Here is a 26,964-nt window from a genome sequence, read left to right as displayed (position 1 = left end):
CAAGCGCCTATTTTTATGCGTTGTCGTTAGCAACAACGACGGTAACACCATCGCGTGTCCGCTTGTTTATGTTCCACATAAACCTTTCACAATAAAGCTCAAGATCCTGTTGAGACTTTTCAAAATAAACTGAATCACGTGAAAGATGCAGATTATTTAGGGATGAGAAGTAAAAAAGAGCCGCCAGGTGCTAAAAAATAAACCGTAGACTCAAACGTTAGAGCAGGCTTTTCCCCGCAGCACGCCGTGTAAGAAATACTCACAAAGAAAACGGCGGCCGTTACAACTTATGTCTAAAAATGTATAGTTTCATGCATCGGTTAAAACACTCGACTCCAGCTACACAACGCCCAGCTGGAAACACTTCACGCAAGTCGAGCTGCCCGAGATTCACAGAATTTGCAGACAATGTTACATTTTTGTGATTTATATCGTTATCGGGACAATAGATGTCTTATATCGGGATATGAGACTTTGGTCATATCGCACGTGCAAGTGTCTATGAATGTTAACAGCTCAGTATTTATCTAATGTAATTATGTCGTAATTTTGGACTCAATATGTACAATATTTTTACCTTTATTTGATAAAACTGTGAAAATTTGTCAGACAGGCAAGTTAAAGAGCCGAGGTTCAGAATCAAATGCTGCATCGAGCTCAACCAGAGAGCAAAACTGGTGCCTGATGTTCAGTTTTCGCTTTCATTTTCAGACTTTGCGTTTGGACCTTCAGCTAAAATAAAGCGTGGATATTGAGATTTTCCGTTGGTATCTTCCATTTGGGTTTTTTCTGAGCTGGTACTTCATCTAAATGTTTGCAGATATCATTCAGTTATTGTTTATCTGAAACATCATGATGCCAATCACGACTGTGGAAGGAGCTCAGAAGTCTTCACCTCAGTGAGAAAAGCCCCGTTCTCTGCTGTAATCTCAGTCATTATAGGGAAATTTTAAAATTAAGACAGAAAATAATGGTAAAAAGAAAAAAGCTATGAGTAAATTGAAACAATAACGAGACTGTAAAGAAGACGATGAGAAGTGTGTGTTTGTGAGTGTGTGGAGGGAGGGTGTGTGCAGACTTGGCGTGCAATTAATACCAATATCCCTGCTTCCGTTAGACCGTTAAGCGGATCAACCCACACAATTTAGCATCGAGATGAGGCGAGGAGCGTTCATTTGTGTGAAATAAACGACCTGGCTGTGTGACCACAGCTGCCACGTTACTCATGTGCACCACCGAAGAAGAGAAGATTTCCTCTTTGAACCCGGCCTGGAGAAATAGTAATGAGCCTCTCCTTCCTGGATAGCGTTCCTTATTATCGCTGAGATGCAGGGTGTAACGCGACTGTAGGTCAGCGCTCTCGTTTTTGTTTATGATGCTGTTTCCTGGACTGGAGGGCCAACGTGGTTTGAACAGAACGCTGAAAAAAAGGCTAAAATGTTCCCGATAAGCGCAGATCCGATTCATCCGTTTGAATGCAAAGCTGTGCCTCGAAGCGGCAATGTCATCAGGAAGTAAATGCAAATGAAAGCAATCAAAAGCTTATAAGCTTATATAAGGTTAGACTGGAATGGGCAGACACTAAGTGTGTAATTCTCTGCTGCTGATGGGAAACGGTTTGTCAGATGTACTCCTTTCATCATTTTAATTTTACATTTGCCGTATTTTAAAGCTCCGCTGGGGAAACTGTGTCCACTGCCTTGTCAGCATAAATCACAAAGTAGAAATAAAAATGCTGCCATTTTTCTTTAATTAGAGAGTGCGTCTTAGATAAATACTGCTGATGGATTTTCGGGAAATTTCACGGCAAATTTTAAAAGGGCAGTTTTTTTGGTAGCATGGATGCTGAAAAAAAGATTTCCTCTGGGTCTAAAAGAAAATCAGGCAATGCTGGAGCGCCTGAAACCTTCCTAAAGGAACCAAAGGGAATGTATAATGTAAAGAGTAGTGGTCCTAGCACAGAACCCTGTGGAACTCCAGCATTAACCTCAGTGTCCTGACTTTGTCCTCTCAAAAGCTTAAAGCTTGAATGAATCACTCCTAACTGCCCCTGATGGCCAGATGACCCCTCCCTGATCCTGGCTCTACAGGAGGTTCCTTCTTGCTGAATGGGAGTTTTTCCTTGCCACTGTCGCCAAATGCTTGCTCATAGAGAGTCGTCTGATTGTCAAAGTTTTCTCTGTATTATTGTTGGGTATTACAATATAAAGCGCCAACTGTTGTTGTGATTTAGCACTGTATAAATACACTGAACTGAATAGAAGAGGACTCTCCATTTACATGCACACACTGGAGTCTATTAGATAGATATGATACAAACCACTGCAGCACAGTACCTGTAATACCTACAGCATGTTCTAATCGCTCTAATAGGATATTATGGTCGACAGTATCGAACGCTGCACTGAGGTCTAGCAGGACAAGCACAGAGATGAGTCCACTGTCAGAGGCCATAAGAAGATCATTTGTAACCTTCACTAAAGCTGTTTCTGTGCTGTGATGAGCTCTGCAACCTGACTGAAACTCTTCAAATAAACCTCTGCAGATGATCTGTTAGCTGTTTGACAACTACTCTTTCAAGGATGTTTGATATAAAGGAAGGTTGGAGATTGGCCTATAATTAGCTAAGACTGCTGGGTCTAGAGATGCTTTTTGAGTAAAGGTTTAACTACAGCCAGCTTGAAGGCCTGTGGTACACAGGAACAGGAAACAGGAGATAATTTAAGGTGGGAGTACCTATGATTGACAAGTCTCTAACAAATGAGCATTCTCTGTCAGATCCGGTCTTTGCTTGTCACGTATTTGTTTTCTTGAGGTTATGTTTAATAAGGTCGCTATGGTAGCTGGCGAGGACATCCAGACATGCTTTACTGTAGCAATGAGATTTCGTTCCCGCTAGGTATCCCGGGAGGTATCCCGATCAGCAGTCTGAACCACCTCAGCTGGTCCTTTTGGATATGAAGGAGTGCTGAGTTTACTGTGAGCTTCTCACCATGTCTCAGAGGGTGAGCCCAGTGACACTATGGAGGAAGTTCATGTCAGCCACTTGTATCCTCAATCCTATTAATACTGCATATTAATCATTAGTCATTATTAATCTCTGTCTCTCTTCCACAGCATGTCTTTATCCTGTCTTCCTTCTCTCACCCCAACCAATCACAGCAGATGGCCCCGCCCCTCCCTGAGCCTGGTTCTGACGGAGGTTTCTTCCTGTTAAAAGTGAGTTTTTCCTTCCCACTGTCACCAAAGTGCTGCTCATAGGGGGTCATATGATTGTTGGGTTTTCTCTTTATTGTTTGTTGTCTCTGAGCTCAAAGCTTTACCTGCTTTAACGTCTACCACTCTGCCCCTCAAACTCATGCTCTGCTTATGCTCGTGCTCCACAGCATGAACAACATGAAAATGAACATGATACCAAGAAGTTTTAATTCCCTTGCTTAAGAAAGCAACTCTCAAGAGTGAGGCCTTCAGTGTCATCACCTTTGAGTCAGAATCATCTCTAATTTGAACCACTGGTGGGGGATGAAACCACTGGAGATGAGGTGTGGACCACCAGGGGAAAAATATGGAGTGAAGGTGAGTTAGCTTAACGCTGAATGTCCTACACTGCTGATGATCATTACTGCTAATAAATAGCACAAACTGTGGTGTAATGTGCACGTGACTGCCAGCTAGGCAGATTTTAAGGTCAATAAATACTAATACAAAGGTTCCCATGTACACGATTCTGCACATTTAGGCTTCTTGGATGTAGAGGAGAGTAAGAACGACTCTCAGGGGAACTCCATGTTATTCTACTCAGATCACTATTAGCTTATTATGTATTTGCATGCCAGGGTTTATGATGCCGACTTTATGGAGCGATGTGACGCTTGTGATCACATAAACACACTGACCGTGCACCCTCAGATAAAACTCCATTAACAGTAACTCTGTGACAGTTAAACCCTGCAAACATTCACACGTCCAGCGTTAGAAGGAAAGAATAAATAACTGGAATAAATATTCTGTGTTGGACTGCAGCAGGAAGTCTGAGTTCCTGTCCGCTACAGTGACGATGCAGCTTCCAGCCTCGAGCAGTGGAGCTGCTGTGGTGTCCTTGACTGCTGCCCAGAGAGGATAAGTGAGCCTGTTTTTTTATTGACTTTGTTTTCTCTTCTAAGTTTCAGATTTCCCACGAGACAGTACACACACACACACACACACACACACACACACACACACACACACACACACACACACACACACACACACTGAGAGGTAAACCCACACACACATATATATATATACTGTACACATGCCTTCATTATGTTTCAGAGGTAACGCTTGATCACATTATGTTATCTGGTAAATGCCACGATAGTTTCAATGAACTGCACTAATTAGGACCTCACAGTCACATCCTGGCAGTTGCATGCAAAGAGCCGTACAGAAGGAAGAAGACTAACAAGCCAGAAACATGTGATGTTCACTCTGTTGGTGACCCTTTAGGCCTCCATCTCACTCCAAGCCTGCATCCTCTCTGTCACACCAACCCTCTGCATGTTCTCCTTCACTACATCCATGACTCTCACCCTCTCCTCTTCACACAGTTTCTGCCAGCACAGAGTCAGTGGTTGTTAACCCTGGCCCTTGACTGATCTGGCATGTTAATCTCATCTTTATGTCTGCTTTGGTAAAGATTTGCCAGACACCCTTCCTGACCTCGCAGTCCCCATTTATCTGGGCTTGGGACTGGGATTAGGCGTGCACTGGCTCGTGGCCCGCCCAGTGGCTGGTTTCTGAAAATATTCATTTTATCAAGGTGAAATTTTCATTGCTTCATTTAATGCACAAAAGTTATTATAGAAAAACAAATCAGTTGACTCTGTGGGGGGGTCAGGTGGGAACGTCTCTCAGAGTGGATGTGGAATGATCCAACAGTCTGTCCTGCTCAGTGGAAGATGTTTAGAAGCACAGAGGCTTCACATGATTACACACACAGTTATAGCTCTTCTGACACACACACACACACACACACACACACACACACACACACACACACACACACACACACACACACACGTCCAGCAGCATCAGACCTTCACATCACAAACGGACTTTTTGTATGTTCGCTTGTGTTCGTTGAGGTCTTTTCTCCCAGCCACCTGGTTTCAGGTGTGTCATCATTCATCATATGGAGAAGCTCGGCGGCGGGACGCTGTAGTCTGGGAGGATCTGTCAGGGATACATCTAAAATCCTTTACCTCTTTATTTCCTTTCTGCTCTTTTCCTCTCTTGCTTCAAAATCTCACCTTTCTCATTTCCTCCTCCTCCTCTCTTTTTCGTCTTCCTCTTTTATTTCTCTTGATTCTGTTTGAGTCCAACGATATTTAATCTTTTCTCTATTTTCTCCTGCTGTTATCATCTTTGTCCCCCCTCATCCTTCCTTTTCTCCCACCATCTGTTCTTTACTCTCTATCATCCCTTTGGCTCCTCTTCTCCTCTCAGTCCTCACCTCCTCTGCTCCTCCACCCCCCTCCTGCTTTCGTTTTACCGTCACGCTCCTCTTCCCTTTCATTCCCGGCCTTCTCCTCCCACCCATCTGTCTCCTTTCTCTCTCCGTGTCTCTTCTCCTTCACCACTTCTTTTCTATCATACACTTCAAATCACCCTTCTTCCTTTCATCTCCTCCTCTTCATCAGTGAACAGCTCGTTTTCCTCCTCCTCCTTTCCACACACACTTTTTTTTTTCTTTTACTTCCAGCTGAAATGTCTCTGTGATGTTCAGACATGTCTGTTTGTTTGGCATTCCAGCAGGATTCACATACCGACGGTTTTGGAAGTTGGGCCGCAGATTAGAGGAACAAGCTGTTGCAAAAACATCCAGGAGATGCTTCCTCTTTGTGTGTGTGTGTGTGTGTGTGTGTGTGTGTGTGTGTGTGTGTGTGTGTGTGTGTGTGTGTGTGTGTGTGTTAGGATTACAGACTCTGTGCATAAAGCTAAAGGAAAAAGCAAGTTGTCAATAGAAGTTCTATTCAAGGACAAAAGACAAAAGTCTCAAAAAACCCCCCCACACACACACACACACACACACACACACACACACACACACACACACACACACACACACACACACACACACACCTCCTCAAATGGCTTCAGTGAGTAAAAACTGAAGGTGTAAAATCACGTCTCACAGGTCGCTATCAGGTCTGAGTGACTCTAAACTGAGACAGCGTTCTTCAGCCTGCACTTATTTAACACTTCCTGCTGTTACAGGAAGAGGGCACAATACGTTTCCATGGAGATTGTATCAAGGTACTGTTGCGGAGGAATCAAAGAGTTTTGTTACAATATTTTTCTCCTTTTATCATGTAAAGCAGCGGTCTCCAACTCCCGGGCCACAGACCGGTACCAGTCCATGAGTCGTTTGGCAACGGGCCGCGAGAGTTGAAGCTCGGGTGTGAAATCGTTGGTTTTCTGGGTTTTTATCATTATTTTTTTGATTTTTTTTTATCGTTAACTCAGTTTCCCTGGGTCTTTTCCCGTGTGTTACAACTACATTTTCTTCTTTTCTTTATTTGGTCCTGGTCTTATTTTGTTGTATTTATCCGCGACACCTTAAAGGCTGGTCTGTCGGACATAAACCGGATCGTGGTGCAAAAAAGGTACAAGGGAACAAATAAAAGTCACATTTCCTTACAGCCCTCATCCATGATGAAGCTGCAGCAGTGCACGCACACGCAACACATCAGCATGAATTTCTATTCTACCTTTTTTCTGGGTTTTTTTTCTGTACATCGCCTCTAACCAGTGAAAAACCAGAGCTACTTTCATTTTTCACAGTCTGTGTTCTTCACTGATCACGTATCAGTTTGTCCTGTTACTCAGTCACACAAATCTTAACTAAGGAAGTTCTCATTCATCCTCAGATTATATTTAGATTTCAGCCACATTTGTTCTGTTAGATGTCAACATTGACTCATAATCATTTTATTAATAAATTCAAATTCTAAGTTTTTTCACGTCTTTCTTCATTATGATTATCAAAAACTATTGGAACAAGCTTTATGAGTTGCAGGCAGGGCAAGGTTGACATAAAAGATTCCACACATGCAGAAAAAAGAAGTTCAAAGATTTGTAACTGATTTATTCCTTAAATATTAAGAAACTAAAAAAAGAACAGGAATCAACAAAATTCCTCTTAAATGTTCCTCTGGAATGAAAAACTCCCTCGCTTAATTTCAGAGCTAATAACTTTTTATTGAAGTGTATGTCAAATATTAAAATGAAGTGAGTGAGATGTAAACAAATGTGCTTCATCGTTCCTGAGGGTTTGCTCGGAGGCCAGGCCGACTGCTTTAATAAAGCATCGACTCTGGAATATTCTTCCTGTGACTCCATTAGAAACAGTAGCTTCCACTAATGATCACCAGCAGCAAAGCAAATCCTCATAATTAGGAACTCTGTTGATGTGCTGTTTCCTGTTTGTTTGGTTAGTCCTCGGGGTTCGCCGGCTTCCTGTTTGTTGTAGCGCTCGGTTTGCAAGCCGGTGGATGAGGTGAAGGAGAGCGGGGCACAGCCGGAGGAGCGGGAGAAATGTGGACACGATGTTTAGTTTTACATGCGAGCATGTGCATGTGCTCTTCCTGCGTCACACAAAGATCACATTCACTCGTGATCCTGTTTCCGATCCTGACTCATCTGTGCAGTGTGGTTCCCTCTGACTGAGAGTTTTAGTAATTAGAGAAGTCACCTGTGCAGGTATAAAAGACATCCATGCACTCTGATAAGTGGAACTATCCTGGCAGCAGCTGTGTGTCACACGTTCTAACTATTAAAAGTGACTCAGGAGCTGTTCCTGCACTAAACTCATTTTTCATCCTGCCTGTTTGGTTATTTCTGCACAGTTTTTTTTAGACATTGCACACATGTTGTATGGATGATATCACATTGTTTCCATGAGTGTTTGCTGTTTAAACGTTGTGTAAATGCTGCTGTCTGATTTGTTGGCACCTGAACCACGAATGAACACGCTGCTGCTGGAGAGCACCCGCTGTTCCCCCTGAAACACAATCAGGATCCCTTTAACTTCTGTTTTCTCTCCTCAAACACTCAGCTAGCTTATATCACCTCTATGCTGTGTTCCATCGTCCATCTGGTCCTTATGAAGAGTTTCTCTGACTTTTTATCTGCTCAGTTCAGATAAAAAGAAAAATAAAGTGTGTTATTGCCTCAACATTGTATTTAATCTGTTATCAGACTCAACTTTTGTAAAAACATAAAGAACCCAGCACTTTAATCTGCATCTTGTTTTAACATATGGCATAGAAACTGAACATTTAACAGTGTTTCCTGAAAACCCTCTCCTGTCTGATCATTTCCTGATAACATTTAAATTTACAATAATTGATTACACAGCAGTGGGGAGTAGACTTTATCGCTGTTTTCTTTGTATTATTGTAGTGTCTTTACAATAATACAAAGCGCCTTGAGGCGACTGTTGTTGTGACTTGGTGCTGTATAAATAACAAATTATTCTTATTATCCATCTCACAGATGTATCATTACACACAGCTATTTTCAGTAAAATTGATATTTCTTTCTTTTTTCTTTCTGATTTTTTTTCTGAAGTAACTGGAATAATTACTTCCTCCAAACCATCAATGTGTCATTCCTACATAAATATGATCAACCCATCTATTCATCACTGATTGAAGAAATTAAGAACAACCCCAGGTTTCTCTTCAGCTCTGTAGCCAGGCTGACAAACAGTCAGAGCTCTGTTGAGCCAACCATCCCTTTAACGCTAACTAGTAATGACTTCATGAACTTCTTCACAAATAAAATTTTTATCATTAGAGAAAAAATTACCAATAATCATCCCACAGATGTAATATTATCTACAGCTACTTTCAGTACCATTGATGTTAAGTTAGACTCCATCCATCTATCCATCCATCTTCATCCGCTTTATCCGGGGCCGGGTCGCGGGGGCAGCAGCCTAAGCAAAGAGGCCCAGACCTCCCTCTCCCCAGCCACCTCCTCCAGCTTATCCCAGGCCAGCCGAGAGATATAATCTCTCCAGCGTGTCCTGGGTCTGCCCCGGGGCCTCCTCCTGGTGGGACATGCCTGGAACACCTCACCCAGGAGGCGCCCAGGGGGCATCCTTGTCAGATGCCCGAACCACCTCAGCTGGCTCCTTTCGATGTGGAGCAGCAGCTGCTCTACTCTGAGCTCCTCCCAGATGGCCGAACTTCTCACCCTATCTCTAAGGGAGAGGCCAGCCACCCTTCGGATGAAGCTCATTTCTGCTGCTTGTATCCGCGATCTCGTTCTTTCGGTCACTACCCACATCTCGTGGCCATAGGTGAGGGTAGGGACGTAGATCGACCGGTAAATTGAGAGCTTCGCTTTTACACTCAGCTTCCTCTTCACCACGACGGACCGGTGCAGCGTCCGCATTACTGCAGCTGCAGCCCCAATCCGTCTGTCGATCTCCGGCTCCCTTCTCCCATCACTCGCGAACAAGACCCCGAGATACTTGAACTCCTCCACTTGGGGCAGGAACTCATCCCCGACCCGGAGTGGGCACTCCACCCTTTTCCGGCTGAGAACCATGGCCTCAGATTTGGAGGTGCTGATCCTCATTCCCGCTGCTTCACACTCTGCTGCGAACCGTTCCAGTGGAGCTGGAGACCCCCAGCTCGCACTGGAAAGTTAGACTCTTTTTCTCCAATTGATCTTTCTGAGTTAACTTCAATAATTACTTCCTCCAAACCATCAACGTGTCTTTTAGACCCCATTCCTACAAAACTGCTCAGAGAAGTCCTGCCATTAATTAATTCTTCAATCTTAAATATGATCAACCTATCTCTAATAATCAGCTATGTACCACAGGCCTTCAAGCTGGCTGTAGTTAAACCTTTACTCAAAAAGCATCTCTAGACCCAGCAGTCTTAGCTAATTATAGGCCAATCTCCAACCTCCCTTTATATCAAACATCCTTGAAAGAGTAGTTGTCAAACAGCTAACAGATCATCTGCAGAGGCTTCTTTGAAGAGTTTCAGTCAGGTTTCAGAGCTCAGCACAGCACAGAAACAGCTTTAGTGAAGGTTACAAATGATCTTCTTATGGCCTCTGACAGTGGACTCATCTCTGTGCTTGTCCTGCTAGACCTCAGTGCAGCGTTCGATACTGTCGACCATAATATCCTATTAGAGCGATTAGAGCATGCTGTAGGTATTACAGGTACTGCACTGCAGTGGTTTGTATCATATCTATCTAATAGACTCCAGTTTGTGCATGTAAATGGAGAGTCCTCTTCACACACTGAGGTTAATTATGGAGTTCCACAGGGTTCAGTGCTAGGACCAATTCTGTTTACATTATACATGCTTCCCTTAGGCAGCATCATTAGAAGACATAGCATACATTTACACTGCTATGCAGATGACACCCAGCTCTATCTGTCCATGAAGCCAGATAACACACACCAATGAGTTAAACTGCAGGAATGTCTTAAAGACATAAAGACCTGGATTTGATTCAGTTTTATGTCTATAGCACCAAATTACAACAACAGTTGCCTCAAAGTGCTTTATATTGTAACCTGAAGACTCTATAATACAAAGAACATATACAACCAGGACACGATGCCAGTCTGTCTCAAAATGAAAAATGATATCAAACTGTTGAACAACTGACAGCCAAGGTGAACACAGACTGACAGACAACCATTCACACACTCTGGTTATTTAGAATCACCAGTTAACCCCACTAACTGCATGTCTTCGTACAGTGGGAGGAAGCTGGATTAGTTTGTAGTGAGGCTGTAACACAATTAATGAGAGATTTTAAATAGCTGGTCTTCATTGTGTTGGCACCTGGCAGTGAAGGCAAGGCAAGGCAAATTTATTTGTATAGCACAATTCAACAACAAGGTGATTCAAAGTGCTTTACAGAGACATTAGAAACAAAAACAAATAAAAAGCATGATTTAAAATTGATTAAAACAAGCAAACAAACAAACAAACTAACTAAACACACACATTTCACACCTGTTCGCGTGATCTGAACCCTTATCGTAAGGGGAGCTACCAGTCCTTCTGTGGACGAGCTACTTTCTATTTTAAATTCCCTGAATTTAAAATACTCTCTAGACCCAGTCTAGACCCAGCTGGGGAGCTACCCAGAGCTCTAAACCCACTTAACAAACAAACAAACAAACAAACAAACAAAACAGTATATAAAATCAAAACAGATAAAATCAGAAATAGATAAGATCAGTAGTTAGTGTAAGTTTTGAAATTTAAGCTTAAAAGTGTGGATTTGGTGCTTTATTCAAATGCAGCTGAGAATAGGTGAGTCTTCAACCTGGATTTAAATAAACTGAGTGTTTCAGCTGATCTGAGGCTTTCTGGGAGTTTGTTCCAGATATAAGGAGCATAAAAGCTGAATGCAGCTTCTCTGTGTCTGGTTCTGACTCTGGGAACTGATAAAAGGAATAATACCCTTATACTGAGTTACCACCCTTTAATGAAACCTATCCCCCTGCTGTGTAATTCAACACTGTAAATTAAACGTTATTAGGAAAAGGTCAGACAAAAAAGGATTCTGACTGAACTCGAATTCAGTCATTTTCCATTACAATCGAGGACCACCTGGGGTTGCTATAACAACTGCAGGTTATAGCAGGGGCGCTCAAACTTTTGGGGGTGAGGGACCCCTTACAGGAGGTAACATTTTTCCATGGACCCCCTTATAATCCTCATGCTGATAATATTTTTTTAAACTGCCTTGTGTACTCCCAGATACTGTAGGAAATATTTATTATTTATTAATATTTAGATTGATTCCTGATACATTTTAACTCACAGTATTTGTGTTTTGCAAATAAAAAATCTGAAAGCTTCCAAAACAGTGAAAAGACTGGAGCAATTCCAGTGAACCCACTTTGTTTGAATAGCAGTTTAAATACTATTTTATTGGTGCAATTTCTATACAATAAACACATTGTCTTTATTCAAACTATTGGCAGAAAACTGAGCAAATAGCAATTTAGCCTTATTATAAACATTTGCTTTAGGCTTTATTACACACAGTCAATCCAGTCATCACCAACAGTAACAACTCCCTGTATCAGCGAGAAGGATCAGCCTGTCTCTCCCAACACAGCTTCTCTGTTCTTGGAGAGATGATGACAAACAGACTCTGAGATCATCTTCCACTCATAAATGTTCATTTCAACAGTCAGAGTTGAAATGATGATTGACAGAGGTAAGTGGTAGGAAAGGGGAGCAATATTTGCATAGCCTCAGCAGCTAGTTTGGGACACTCGTGTGAGCGTTTGCATGAATCTGCCCTTCAAGGTTCTATCACAGGATCATTCTAAGAGCCGTTCTTCGGCCCTTCCTGTTGGGCAGCGTTCTGTTGCAGCTCTTGCAGATCACATCAGAGAAGCATCAGCCGAAGTGCTCACACAGTGATGTGAGGCGTGAAGTTCCTCAAAATACCAGCAGACAACATCCTATTGTTCAGAAACTCAGTTAGTTGAGGGAACATGTTTGTTCTTCCATCTTCTCTCCTTCTTCTCCAGAGAACTATTTTCTTCTTAATGGCAGTGCTTTTATCACTAACCTGTCACGGCAAACGGATCAGACTCAGGGTTCAGTGCTAGGACTGGATTCATAAGTTAACGGTTCCTTTATTCACACAAAAACTAGGAGCAATATATATACAGGTGGGAGGGAAAGCCAGTGATCCACAGGGTAGGTCAGGGAGACGGAAATGGATCTCACCCGTTCGCTCTGTGCAGTGTTGCCAACTCCTAGTAAGGAAAATCGCTGTTGGCTGTCCTAAAAGTCGCTAAAAGTTGCTAAATAACGTCATTGCCTAATTTGCATAACTGGTCATGCTTATGTAATTATAACCTTTGTTGTAGGAGAGATAAATAACATCATGGAAGTGAGTAAAAAACATCCTACATGCATTTAGAATATATTTAGAACTACAAATTACATTCTTTTAGCCATTACTGGTTTTTAATGTCACAATTCCAACCCTGCTCCTTTATCTGGTCTTGGTGCCAGCAAAAAGTGTCCCGAAATAGGCACTCTGCTGGAGTTACTTTGTGTGTGTGTGTTTAAGTAGTTTTAAACCTTGTGATGCACAAAAAGTAAGAGTAAAAGAAGAACTGACTGCGTTACAGTCAGGGCGGGAGCAGCGGCTTCGTTCATGCGCGATTCATTTGCAGTTTGGACGCATCTCCTGCTCTGACAGAAGCTGGGGGCGACTGCTGCATGAGGATGACTCGCCCTCTGTGAGCGCTTTGGCACGGGCGAGGTGCCCACGGCAGCACCTGCTGCTTTTTGAGACTAAGTGCGATATGTTTTCACATCAAAAAGTAGTCATAAGTCTTCCCAATAACACCAGCATAAGTCCCCACATTTGAAGTGGCTAAGGGGGTCTGAAAACTCGCTAAATATAGCGACTATGTCGCTAAGTTGGCAACACTTACTCTGTGTGAGAATTCCACATGCAAGCCACTCCAAACTGACCACATCTAGGTTTAAGTTTTCATGGGTCGGGAAGTCTTAGCACAAAGAGACTAAAGTCACAAGTTTATTCACAAGAATTTACCAAGCTGGATTTACACTGACGTATCAAGCTTTATAGTCCAGTGACCAGGGGCTCAGAGCCAATTTTTTGCAAAAAACAATGAAGAACAAATGCTTCTTGACGCATTTGTACTTCAAGCAACTTTTTAAAGTTTTGCTGTTTTTTTTTACTGGTTTTTACTGTTTCTTCCCGCGCTAAACGTGATGATAGTATTCTGGTTACTCTGGTTTTGGTGGCAGATCAATAAAATGTAAAACTGGTATACTATAGTTTGAGTCCAAACTTTCAACACAAGTTCAAATTGAGACTTAGCATGGCTGCGCCTTGTTGCTACGTCAGCTTAAATCTTCACTTGGTGTGGAGAGAGTGGCTGTTGGCGCGTTTTAGCTGCTGCTTTGCTTTCTACATATGATCAATGGTCATGAGAATCTGCATAATTAAGATTAAGGAACTGACCTCCCAGCCCATCGTTCCTTCAGTGGGCTGGTTTCAGTCATTATGCAAATGTCCCGTTTATAAGATTGGGGAAACCTGCATGCCCATGAGGCTACATGCTTCAGGGCTATGCCTGTAACACTCTGCCTATTGCCTTCATATTAAATCATTTTTTGAACAATACTTTAAAAAATATTTCCAAAAATAGAGAGGGCATAGCCCAACATATCAAACAGGAACAGACCACCATGTAACCCATTTATTTCAACAAAGCAACTGTATTCTAAATACCACCTTTTTAAACGGTAACTGTAACAGAATACAGTTACTCATATTTTGTATTTTAAATACGTAACGGTGGTACATGTATTCCTTTACTCCCCAACACTGTAGACATCTCACTGGAAATAACTGGTACGAACAGTTTCAGTCTGGCTTCAGTTCATGTCACAGTGCAGAAACAGCTCTAGTAAAAATCACCAACGATCTTCTGCTTGCAGCTGACTCTGCGCTCATCTCCATCCTCATCCTCCTTGACCTTACAGCAGCTTTTGACACTATCTCCCACTGCATCCTTCTTCATAGATTAGCATCTATTAGCATCAATGGTACAGTATTGGCTTACCTCTTATCTGGCTGCTCACAGCTTGTTCAATTACACATCACAGATCAGTATCTACTCCTGTTAATTCAATACCCCAAGGCTCTGTCCTGGGTCCTTTACTTTTTATCATCTATCTCCTACCCCTAGGTAATATTTTCAGGAAATATCACATCCAGTTTCACTGCTACGCAGAAGACACCCCGCTGTACGTATCCTCCAAACCCACAGCTACTCTCCCACCCACATCCATTTCTGACTGTTTAAGTGAAATCAAGGTCTGGTTTACTCACAACTTTCTTAAACTTAATGACAATAAAACAAAATTTATTTTAATAGGCACCAGATCAAAACTGACTAAAGTCCCAACCAGAAGTCTTTCATTGTCCACTGATAACTCTGTTGTCACGCCCTCCTCTCAGGTTAAGAGTCTTGGTGCCATCCTCGATAGCACTCTGTCCTTCACAGCATATAAATAATATCACTCGGTCTTCATATTTTCATCTCTATAATAATCGCCTTGTTCCTTCACTCACTCCACACAGTACCGCCATACTCGTCAATGCTCTTGTCACATCTCGTTTAGATTACTGTAATTCTCTTGTCTATGGTCTACCTCATAAATCCCTCCATAAACTGCAGTTAGTTCAAAACACAGCTGCTCGTATTCTCCGTGTCAATTTCAAGATCCTGCTTCTTACTTTCAAAGTGCTTCATAACCTCGCTCCTCCATATCTATCTGATCTTGTCCACACATACTCACCCCATCGTACACTTCGCTCTTCTTCAGCTTCCCTTCTGCGTGTTCTACCTGCTCGCCTGACTACCGTGGGACTCAAATGCTTATCAAAAATTCATTCCTGCTCTGTTAACAGCAGACATCAATTAATACGATTTAAAATCGTCCATCGGCTACACTACTCCAAGGATCGGCTACACAAAATTTATTCTTCAACTTCCCCCATATGTGACAGATGTAAAATATCAGAGAGCACAACGCTTTCTGGCATTGCCCCTCATTGACCAACTTCTGGTCCAAAGTATTTGATTGGTACTCTAAAGCTTACGGGATCTCCATTTCACCCAATCCAGAAATTGCAGTTTTTGGCTGCGTACGTTCCAGAACTATCCCTGCAACTGTGCAGGTGCCAGTTGATCTCAGAATGATGATCCTAAAGGAAGTCCGCTGTTCCTCCCTCCTTCAGTGTCTGGCTCAATGACATGTCATCAGTCACTCAAATGGAAAAAGTTCAATACCTACAAACATCTGCAGCAAATGTTGTCTCAAAGTCCTGGACTCCGTTTTTTAATTACCTCGAGAAAGCTCACATTATATGAACACGTACCACGGCACTGCAATTTCTGTTTATTACGTATTCATGACATTTAATTCATTATGGATTCTGGTAGTTTCTAATTTTAATTTTTTTTTGTTTTTTTTGTCTTTCTCTATTGATTATTATTATTATTGTGCTATTTCTTATCCTATTATCTCAGAACTTGAGCTGTATTTGTTTGTTGTTTCTATGCTGGAAAAATTTAAATAATATATTGAAAAAAAATGCAGAGTGACGGCTGAAATGCCAAGCCTGCAGGTGAGTGAAAGGTGTGCAAATATCCAAAACTCTTCTGTTTCTTTAAAATAATCTAGAAAGAGACTCAGCTTTGTCTGACAGTCACTATAATTCTGTTGATTTATGGAAACTTCAGGAACAACAAGTGAAGACACAGGAAATCTTGGCTGGTCCAAAACGCTGCAGGACGGTTGCTAACTGGCACACGGAAGCGAGAACCAATATGTCCCATACTGGCATCCTTACAATGGCTGCCAGTTAGTTTTCAAATTAATTTTAAGATTTTATTTTTTGTTTTTAAGGCGTTGCATGGGTTAGCACCCTCATACCTCATTCATATTCTCCTCCTCCTGCAAGATCCCTGAGGTCTGTGGATCAGAGGTCCAGATTAAAGAGGAGATCAGGCCTTTGCTGTGACTGCTCCGTCACATCAGGACCTCCCCAACATTGGACACTTTCAAAACCCGTTTGAAAACCCATTTTTATTCCTTGGCTTTTAAATCAGAATGAGTTTCTACTACTTTTATTTGTCTTATTTCTTACTCAAATCTTCTATTTTTATGATTCTTATCATGTCTCCCTATGTTTTAATTTCTTTTAATTATCTTAAACATACAACACCTTGGTCAACAGTTGTTGTTTGAAATGTGCTATATAAGTACATTTGGATTTGACTTGTCTTCATTTTCGGTGACTTACAGACAGGCTAACCTGCGCTTGACTAAAATAAGACAGTTGACGCTTTCTTCAGATGCACAGGCAGACTTTAGAAACGTGCCACATCCTGCAGAGCCGATAAAAACGTGAGGCATTTTATCAGTATGATGATATGGGACAGGAGGAAAAGGGATAAAAATACTTGGTAACCCCATTACAGGAGTTACCAGAGTATTGGTTTTCCAATTCCAATACTCCAATATATAAAAATACTCAATTGTAGGTATATAGGTATATATATAGTCTATACAGGTATATATGTCATCTACAAAATCCACAAAATTTTCAAACAGCAGCTCGAATGCTTTGACAGTGGATGTGTCGCTAATAGATGAATTAGCATGAAAACGAACTGAGTGAAGATTTGTGTAGAAACAGGAAATGCGATCAGATGCACTCACCAGTGGTGCTGAGAGAAACCTGATGGACTCTGGAGAATCTTCTCTTACACTCTAATGGGACTGAACTGCAGCTCCGCTGCTGCTATCTCACACTTTTACTTTTACTTTTGGAATATGATGTTGAATTTCATGTCTTTCAGCTGTTACTCCTCCTCTACCTGCATCTGTGTTTGTAGTTCACACAATAATGACAGCCTCAGGCGATCAGAAGAAACTCACCTGGATTTCCTTTTTCCACGGGAGACTGAGAGTTTCAAGTGACTACTGAGTTTGAGACAAACAGCTCTTTCAGTATCTTCATGGTACATCTCGTCAGTTTGTTTCTTGAGTAAACTGTATTAAGTAGTAGTTACTACAGCCCTGTACATCACCATTGTTCTTCAAAATCTGTACCAGTTCATCCTACTGTCTCTTCATCATTTTCTATATTCAGAAGCTGCTCAGAGAACTCCTACCACCTGCTCAGCACATTATCTTCATTTTTTTTAGTACATTTCCATCTCTGTCCATAATCATACTAACCTGCTGCACATCCTTTCCAGCGCTTTGTCTAACCAATCTTCCTTAGTGTCCAGCTACACATTGATATTCCCATCAACACTAGCAGCTATGGAAACAATTGTGTTTGTTGTACACACACACACACACACACACACACACACACACACACACACACACACACACACACACACACACACACACACTCATACAGTATATATATGTATATACTCATGTCTACTTTTCTTCGTCTGCCTGACTATCCCCCTTTTTCTTTGCTAAACTCTTACTTGGACCATTTTCTTGTCTTTCCTCATTCCTTGTCTCCTTGTCCTCAGCTGTTCTACTGAATACCATCTGATCCTGCCCGGCTACATTCTCTCCTTTCTCCAATTCTAATGTACCTGGACTCAAGCACACACAGTATCATATCAGCCAACTGTCTCCCTTTAAAGGCCCTACTACACTTTCTCGCTCCTGTGACATATTTTTCTGTCTTGACCTAAAAAAAAAAAAAAGTCATTAAATTCTGGTTTTGTTTTTATTTGTAGCGCCACAGCCACAGATCTGCAGCAGCCATTAAATGAAGACAGGAGTTAAAATCTGACACATTTATTGAAACCTTGGCCAACCTTCCAGTTGTAATTGAACCACAAGAGTCTGAAATACTGGCTGATACTGAAAGATTATTTATTCTGAATTGATTATTATAATATTGATTCCAGCAGCAGTGTAGTGTGTGGAAAACACATCATTATTAGCATGGCTTCTATTAGCTGAGTTTATTAAGATGCTTATTAAATAAGTAGCTGTAGTCATTTTCATACACACATTGCAAATGTGCTCACGAGAGTTGGCGCTCAGTCTTTTTAAGGTCAGAAGCGTCGCCTGGCGTGGCGGTCCAGGCTGACATATTGTTTAAAGTGACTCAGAGTGCAGAAAGGTCAATGCAAACACGCTTACAGACACAAATAACAGTAGATGAAATTGTAGGTCAGAGGTAAGAGATACATTTTGCTTGTAACTGCATTTGTTCCTGCATAGCAACAGTTGGTAAAGGACGTGCTAAAGACAAGCATGAAGAGAACAAATCAACAGGAAACATCGGGAGGGTAAGATGGTTCAAACAGCCATGTACGGCGAAATGTTGCTGATAAGGGAAACTTGTCTAACTGTCACTGTAACTGATGCATGTTATGTTATCTGCTGACGCAAGAAGGGGCGGAGCCCCGACATACAAAACCAATTTGAGCTGTGTTTTCTAGCGGAGATCTTTGCTGATGATGCCACTGTACACATGTCCCCACGCGTGTGTTCAATAAAATCATTGTTTTGACTAAACTCATCTGGACTATTGTTGGTTTGTTCTCGACCTCAAAATAAAAGAATCGGGACAAGTGACAAAGCAGAAACTGGAGATTACAGGTGGAAAGTCGTCTAAATAGCTAACTGTATTATTCATATTTTAAGTGTAGCTTCATATTTGACAGTACAGATGATGTTGTTGCAGATTACAATAGTCCAGCAATAATAATCCAGCTGCAGCGCCGTACAGTTTACCTGTCCTGTGCTACATGAGCAGTCTTCATCTTTGTGTCGCATGTACCTTGCGTGTGAGGCACTTGTAGAGAGGCAATAACTCACATTTGATCTTATTTGATTGTCCGTGTTGAAATGGGAAGCGTGCTGTTTAGCATGTGTGTGTGTGTCTCCTCATGCAAATAAAACACCTGCACAGAGAATATAAAATCAGAGGTAAACAGAGTTTGATTGAGTCTCATCTGTGCAGCGTCCTCCAGAATCACACCTCATTATGTACAAACTGCTTCCCCATAGTCCCAATTTGAAAGCATCAAAAACACATCAGTAACGTGCTGCTGAGTCCCTTTCTTCATTTCTTACTTTCTTTCTCTGGGTGTGTTCTCGCCTCTCTGCCTCTGCTGTTTGAAGTCTACCTGTGGTGGATTCCCAGCAGGGTTGGTCAGGTCTTTATGAATCATTAGTGCTGCATTGGGGTTGTTTCTTACGCTGCCTGCACCACACCCACGTACTCCCCACACACACACAAACACACTCTTTTCTGTGGCCAATCACAGACTCGGGTTACTTTGAACAATTTCAACTTCAGCTGCATATTAATGAAGCTCTGATGTTTCAACAAGAAAACCCAAATCCTGTAAAGCACCAGTTTCCACTGGTGCTTTACAGGAAGCTGTACAGAACAACAGCCTCTGACCTTTCACACGTCATTTGTTATAAGCTGCTCCGGTTTAAGTGCAGCAAAACAACTCACAGCTGAAGCCTAAAATACGTGACAAATTCCCGTCACATTAAAGCTGAAGACTATCCTCTTTTTCTTGCCATCTCCTCCCACCACTCCTCCTCTCTCCAAACCCAGATGTCGCTTTAGGTGAGGAGGAATACTTGTGAGGCTGTTCAGCAGGTTCACAGCGGATGTCCACCCACTGCAAATGGAGCATAGAAAATATGTAACAGCTGGATGAGGAGATTCATAGCTCCCCGAAGACATAAACGAGCTTTCAAACATTCATCTTCTGTGTGTGTTTATCCCTCTGCCTGTCTGCACGCCTCTCACACTGTGTCCCTCCATAATTATCTGTCTGTCTTCTTGACTTTACTGCCTCTTTGCAGTTTCCCCCCCTCTCATGCGGCACATCTCTGGCCTTAGCACGTAAACGCCGACTGTTATTCGGCTGTGCTAAATTTCGTCTGTGCATGCTCAGCACGCCAGAGAAAATCCGACGTCCCGATAGGTTAGATCTTGCGGTAATCTTCGTCGCACAAATTAACCTGAGCTCACCCACATGGAGATCCTAACTGACATTACAGTCACAGGCTTGAGTCAATGTGGAATTAAAGCAAAGCACGATGTCAGGTCCCTGCACAGTGTGTACGATGCTGTGGATGTATAAACTTGTGCAAAACTCAGTGACTCCATGCTGCAGCGCTGTGAGGCTCTGAGGCTGTACTGGGGTTACCAGAGTATTTTTATCCCCTCTCCTCCCGTCCCATATCATCATACTGATAAAATGCCTCACATTTTTATCGGCTCTGCAGGATGTAGCACTTTTCTAAAGTCTGGCTGTGCATCTGAAGAAAGCATCAACTGTCTTTTTATTTTAGTCAAGCGCAGGTTAGCCTGTCTGTAAGTCACAAGATCTCTGCAAATATGATGGAAAATGAAGCAGCAGCTTACACTGAGAAACAGGTTTTGTCTTTTTTATAGTTATTTTCCAGCTTTGCATTGGGGAGTATGGTATGATATGACATGTGTCATTAAAACTCTCTAAATTAAATTTCTTATCTCAATTCACTAATTGGATGTCTTTATCTCTCTGACAGGTCAACGTGTGTCAAAATAAAGAATTGTCTGGATTATTTGGATGTTATGTTCAAGTTCTTTAGGGTTGCTGAGTTAATTTGTTTATTAGGTTCCCTTTGTGTTTTCTACCCCTGTATTTAAGTTTCCTTCTCCCTTTATGTGTTTCATGCTGCGTGTCTCATGTTGTCAAGTTTATATTGTCATGTCTACGTCTCCTGTTTCCTGTTTTATTTTGAAGGTCCGTGTCCTATGTCAGTGTAGTCAGCTTTGCTTCCTTTGTCTCGTTGTGTCAGACTAGTGTCAGCTGTTTCCCCATGTGTTTCCACTTCCTCTAATCACCCTTCTGTGTATTTAGTCTGTGTGTTTCTGTTCGTTCTTTGTCAGGTCGTCTGTTGTTCACGTCACGTTTCCATGTTTCATGTCTAGATTTTTCTTGTTGTTTGTTTAGTTCACCTAGTTTAGGTTAATATTAGTTTTACTTCAGTTTGCTTTGCCCTTTATTTGTATCTTTTTTTTACCAGCCTCATTAAACGGCTCACTTTTTGTTAATTCAAGTGTTTCCACGTCCAATTCTGTCTGCATTTTGGGTCCTCTACGTCACTCCGTGCAGTCTGCCTCCACCAGACTGTGACAGAGAGAAGGAAGACAGGATAAAGACATGCTGTGGAAGAGAGACAGAGATTAATAACAAGTGTGATTCAATGCAGAGAGGTCTGTTAACACACAGTGAGTGAAGAAAAAACACCCAGTGCATCATGGGAATCCCCAGCAGCCTACGTCTATTGCAGCATAACTAAGGGAGGATCCAGGGTCACCTGGTCCAGCCCTAACTATATGCTTTAGCAAAAAGGAAAGTTTGAAGCCTAATCTTAAAAGTAGAGATAGTGTCTGTCTCCCGAATCCAAACTGGAAGCTGGTTCCACAGAAGAGGGGCCTGAAAACTGAAGGCTCTGCCTCCCATTCTACTTTTAAATACTCTAGGAACAACAAGTAGGCCTGCAGAGCGAGAGCCAAGTGCTCTTTGTTCCTGGGTAAATCGGTATGCCTGAGATTAAAGTTATAGTTTTCACACAGCTGAATAAACTTCTGTGTGTGACTTCCTGTCATTGTCATCACCTGTTTGCTGTCTCTTTTCCCCCAATGATCTCTGTTTTCCCCTCTGTCAAGTTCCTGTGTTCTCCTGGCTTCTTGTTTACTTCCTGTTTCTGTTTTGTTTTCTGTGTGTGGAGCTCAAATCACCAGCACGACTTTAAAGAAGCAAGATGGTGAGTTTTTTTCATGTGTGACATATGAGATATTAAAGTGCGACTAGATCAACAAAAAGATTTGACTATCCAAAGCAAACAGAGAAGCTGTGAAAGAACCCATGAAGGTGACTCTAAGAAGTCTAAAAGCAGCACTCAGACCATCGTTTTGATGGTAACACCAGAAAACAAACAAATCTCTGAAGGAGTCAAATCATCAGACTAGCTCAGTGTCACCAGTCTGTTTTACACTGTTAGAAACTGGATGATTTAGTTTGTCTTGTAAAGAAACCATCGTCCAAAAAGTGTGCAGTTGCAAGCGTGTTTGTGTTTGGAAATCACTAAACTAAGCCATCCATCAAAGTTTAATTTTCCTGCCCATGTCTGCCTGTCGTCTCCAAGAACAAAATCAAGTGCAAAGCACGGAGCGTTCCTGACATCCTGTGTGACGGCCTCTGTTTTTTAAACCAGTGCATCCTTATAACAGCGAGAGACTCGGAGGCCTGCAGAAAACACAAAGAGTTTAAAAGACCAGAACGCACTACTGTGGTGGGAAAAGCTCGTTTTCAATGTGACGTGAAAGCACAGAGAGCCTGTAATGAGTCACTCAGGTAAAACTTACTGTGATTAAAAAGTCTGTTTTTTCTGTTGATGACTTTACTTTTTATGTGAGTTTAAAGGTCTGGTTTCAAATTACTGAGACGCTCACAGCATCTTCAAAACAAATCCCAACGCTGATAAAACGGCCCAAAGAAAATAAACCTCCAGATTTTCTCATAAAAGCGTTTTGTAAGACTTTAAGGATCAGTTATCCTCTGCAACACAAACTACAGGCTCCAAAAACCCCAAACAACACAACAACACAACAACTAGCAGTGACCTGTAATCAGTCTTTTTGTTATTCAAACAAAAACACCGGGTGAGGTTTGGGAAAGGACCATGGACAACCTGAACTGATAATAGTGGTTAATTTTAACGACCGTGTTGACCAGCGCACCACTCGTCATCCTACGAAGAAACGCCTTTAATCTTTGGCCGTCACCACGACGATAAAGGAGGTGAAGAAAGGGGCTGTTGCCACCATGTAATCTGAAGCTACTGCACACAACCACCGCATCATGCAAAGACGAGGAGGGATGGTAGTGATGGGACATGTTTAAGCACAACAGGAATTAGTCTGGTTCACTGAATCAGTCAGTGATGTTTGGGGAAGTTGGCAGTTCAGGTCCCATCGAGGACCTTTATGGTACAAACCTTTGACAAGTGGTTTGTGAATAACATGCCGAGTGAGTTTGGCTTTCATCAAATCGTATTTCTTTCTTTTTATTGCCATGAAAAGGACCTCAACCTTTACTTTCTACAACAGTTAGTGCGCCGTTCTGTGATTGAGCCGCTTTGTTTCCACCTCACATGTAAAGAAAATGATTGCTGAGCAAGTCTGGAATGAAATTAAGACTTTGGGTTAAACATTTTCATTTTGCTGTAAGACTGATTGAATTTAGTGTGAGTGAGCTTGACAGCACTATTGAACAACAGGGAGCAAACAAAGGGAGTCGAGGGGAGGAAATTCTTTCATTCTTAATGTGAAATAAATAACTGTCAAACACTCTGTACACTGTCCCATTAAAGAAAAACCATTCAAACATCAGAGTCACACAACAGTAAATACAAAGGCTCCACTGTTGTGCTGCTAATCTCTCACAGGGGTAATTCGCCAAGTCAGTCTTTGAGGTTCTTCAAAGTGAAGGAAACCCCGAGACTCGGCATAAAAATACTCTTTATACTTTGAATTATTGGAACAGTTTGGACGACTGGATGTTCTCAAGAAAATTAAAGTCTGGATTTGTTACCTTCACAAAAATGAAGGTACCTACAATATAACGATATATATCGGATAAAGATATAAAAACGTCTGTCGTTTCATTTTACGCTGTGGTTTGTTTCGTGGTGTCACAATATAAACTGTTTACAGCAATATTTTTTCATGGTTTTGATGGTCGCTGTAGAATTCCTTAAAGTTCTCTCTTTCTCTTATTTAAAATAACCACGCTACACTTCAACTAACACTCGACTGCAGCTACACGACGCCCAGCTGAAAACACTTCACGCAAGTTGAGCTGCTGAGATTCACAGAATTTACAGAAAATGTAAAATGTTTGTGATATTTATCGTTGTCGGGGCGATAAATGTCTTATATCGGGATATGAGATTTTGGTCATTTGGCCAGCTGGAAGAACAATGAACTGGTTTCTGAACACAAAAAACCTTTTATTGAACTAAAATACAGAATGAATAGAAACATATGGGAGACCTCCCTATTAGCGAATTAGCTTTAAAACAGAACGATTCACGACCATCAGGCGATGACGCAAGAACAAGCACTTTCATATTCTATACATTTATTTCAAAGTGCAGAAACCTGCAAAGAAACATATAAAAAGACCATTGTCCTCTGATGTATAAGCACAGCCTTTCACGCTTCAAATCTCGAGCCGTTTGATGTCCCTGACACATTGAAGTACATAACCAACCAAAGCCGAACACTCGTCATGGCCAATTCTCACTGCCTCCTTCCCTGATGGTTAAAAGCACCGCACAGCGAGAGCAACACAAAGGCAGAGAGACATACAGTAATCCGGTTTGAACCCATATGCGCTCGAAACACAGCAATCAACAGCTGAATATAGAGAGACATAAAGAGTGAAATATGACGGGACAGCTTTGAGCTGCCAGCAGCAGAGAGACAGACGGCTGCACGCTGGGGGACAGGGAGAGTTCCTCGCCGCGTGATGGAGTGAGGCCAAAAAGGCGGCACTGAAAGGTTCGAGGTTATTATATGTAAGGTCTGCCCCCGCGGAGAGGAAAAAATGCTCTGAACATCCATCTTACACAGTGCCGCCTGCATGGGGAGAACACGCACACACAAACATGCAAACACAGGATGCACACACAAACCAGAAATAGACCTCAGCTCTTGCGCTGGGGAGGGGGGACGATATTAAAACTGGCGTGTCCCTGCAGACTGGATGGAGAGATGGAGCTCCTTAAAGTCTCTCATCCAAAGCTGTACATTAAACCGCAGTCTGGAACCTTAATGAAAACTCAACAGCCCCCTGGACTCACAGTGACCGAAAATTAAACTTTTTCCTCAAGTTTTCACCTCCTATGCAAAATGAAAGCATCTGAGATTAGTTTTCTCTTCTTTATGGGGGTACGTGGCTGAAGGTCAGCCGGCCAGCCAAATGAGAAACTAATCTCCCTCCTGAGACGACACATGGGATCCACACGGAGACGCACGCAGCACTTTAAACATGTGCTAGGCAACTTTTTATGCTAACAACATCCGATTGTTCTGGAGTCTCTCGGTTGCTTACAACAGCCTGCGGGCTGATTTCAGTGCAAAGGAAGAGTACAAAGTTATGGTCCAAGTACTGTAGAACCTCGCTGCTGCTTCCAGCATCAGCTGTTGCTAATGCTAAAGTACAGCATCAGCAGGACGTTCGAGTCATGGATCAGATTAAGCCCAGAGCTGTCTTTCTCTAACGTTTACTGACACTAGCTTACCTGCTTTCAGCTGTCTCATATACTGCTGGGGGGGGGGGGTAGCTAACTAAATCTATGATACTGTCCAAAAAGCCAAAAAGTAGAGTACACTCAAAGCTCTATGACAGAGAGACAGAAGAGCATTCACGCTCTTATTCAAACCAACAGCTAGATTAGAATTACTAACCAAGCTAACCCTGTGCAGTTTTCCTAACATGGATGTCTTTGGTCTGTGGCAGGAAGCCGGAGAGGCTCCACACAAACACAAAGGCTCCAGCTGGACTCCAGCCCTGCTGGGAGACCAGATATTCGTACTTCAGAGTCTATTCAGTCTTTGAAATCTTAAAACTCACTTTTTTACTTTGGCTTTTAACTCGAGTTCAGTTTGAGTACCATCTGTTTTATGTTTTAATGTTAATTCATTGTCTTCTGATTTATCTGTATTTGTTTCTCTTGTTCTTAACTGGTTGTGAAGCACTTTGGTCAACTCTGTTTTTAAATGTGCTATACAAATAAACTTTGAATTGAATTAATACCTGATATTTAATATTAAAACATTAAGCTTTTTTTCTGTCTTCATTTTCATTCAGAGTTGTATTTTCCTCACTTTCATGTATGTAATACTCTCAGAAGTCTGCTGATCGCCTCCTTCCCCATACGGAGGTGCACATGTGGGTGAGACGGCCGACACGCTGCAGACGACGCTCCGCAGGAAAGCAATGAACATCGTCAAAGCAGACGTTTCCCAGGTATTTAGTATTTATAGCATAGTATAGTGGTGTATTTGTTTATTCTTTTTTAAAATGACAGCATTGAGTTGAAATCTGAGATTGTTTAATATTAAATAAAAAGAACTAAATGCCACAAAAAGCTACAATAGGTGGAAGGAGGATGTTGAACCACTTTTATCTTTATTTTTCACTGGATCACAACATGAGACTGAGGATGTCAGACGATCAGGTTAATTTAAATGTAAACGCTGTGGTTACATGTTTAACCTCAGGAC

General features: G+C 41.9%; 1 long non-coding RNA gene across 1 annotated transcript; it reads left to right on the top strand.

Annotated features, from left to right (window-relative positions):
* The first annotated feature begins 12,802 nt into the window (after positions 1-12,802).
* LOC120739226 lies at positions 12,803-21,918 on the top strand. The gene is made up of 4 exons (XR_005697152.1): positions 12,803-12,952; positions 13,417-13,421; positions 13,968-13,974; positions 21,908-21,918. It is a non-coding gene; the product is annotated as an uncharacterized LOC120739226 (long non-coding RNA).
* Positions 21,919-26,964: the final 5,046 nt, after the last annotated feature.

The sequence above is a fragment of the Simochromis diagramma genome, unplaced genomic scaffold (genome assembly GCF_900408965.1).
Source record: "Simochromis diagramma unplaced genomic scaffold, fSimDia1.1 OVJJ01000296.1, whole genome shotgun sequence".
Lineage (NCBI taxonomy): Eukaryota > Metazoa > Chordata > Actinopteri > Cichliformes > Cichlidae > Simochromis > Simochromis diagramma.
The sequence above is the reverse complement of the archived record's forward strand: the minus strand, read 5'-3'. Positions and strand labels throughout refer to the sequence as shown.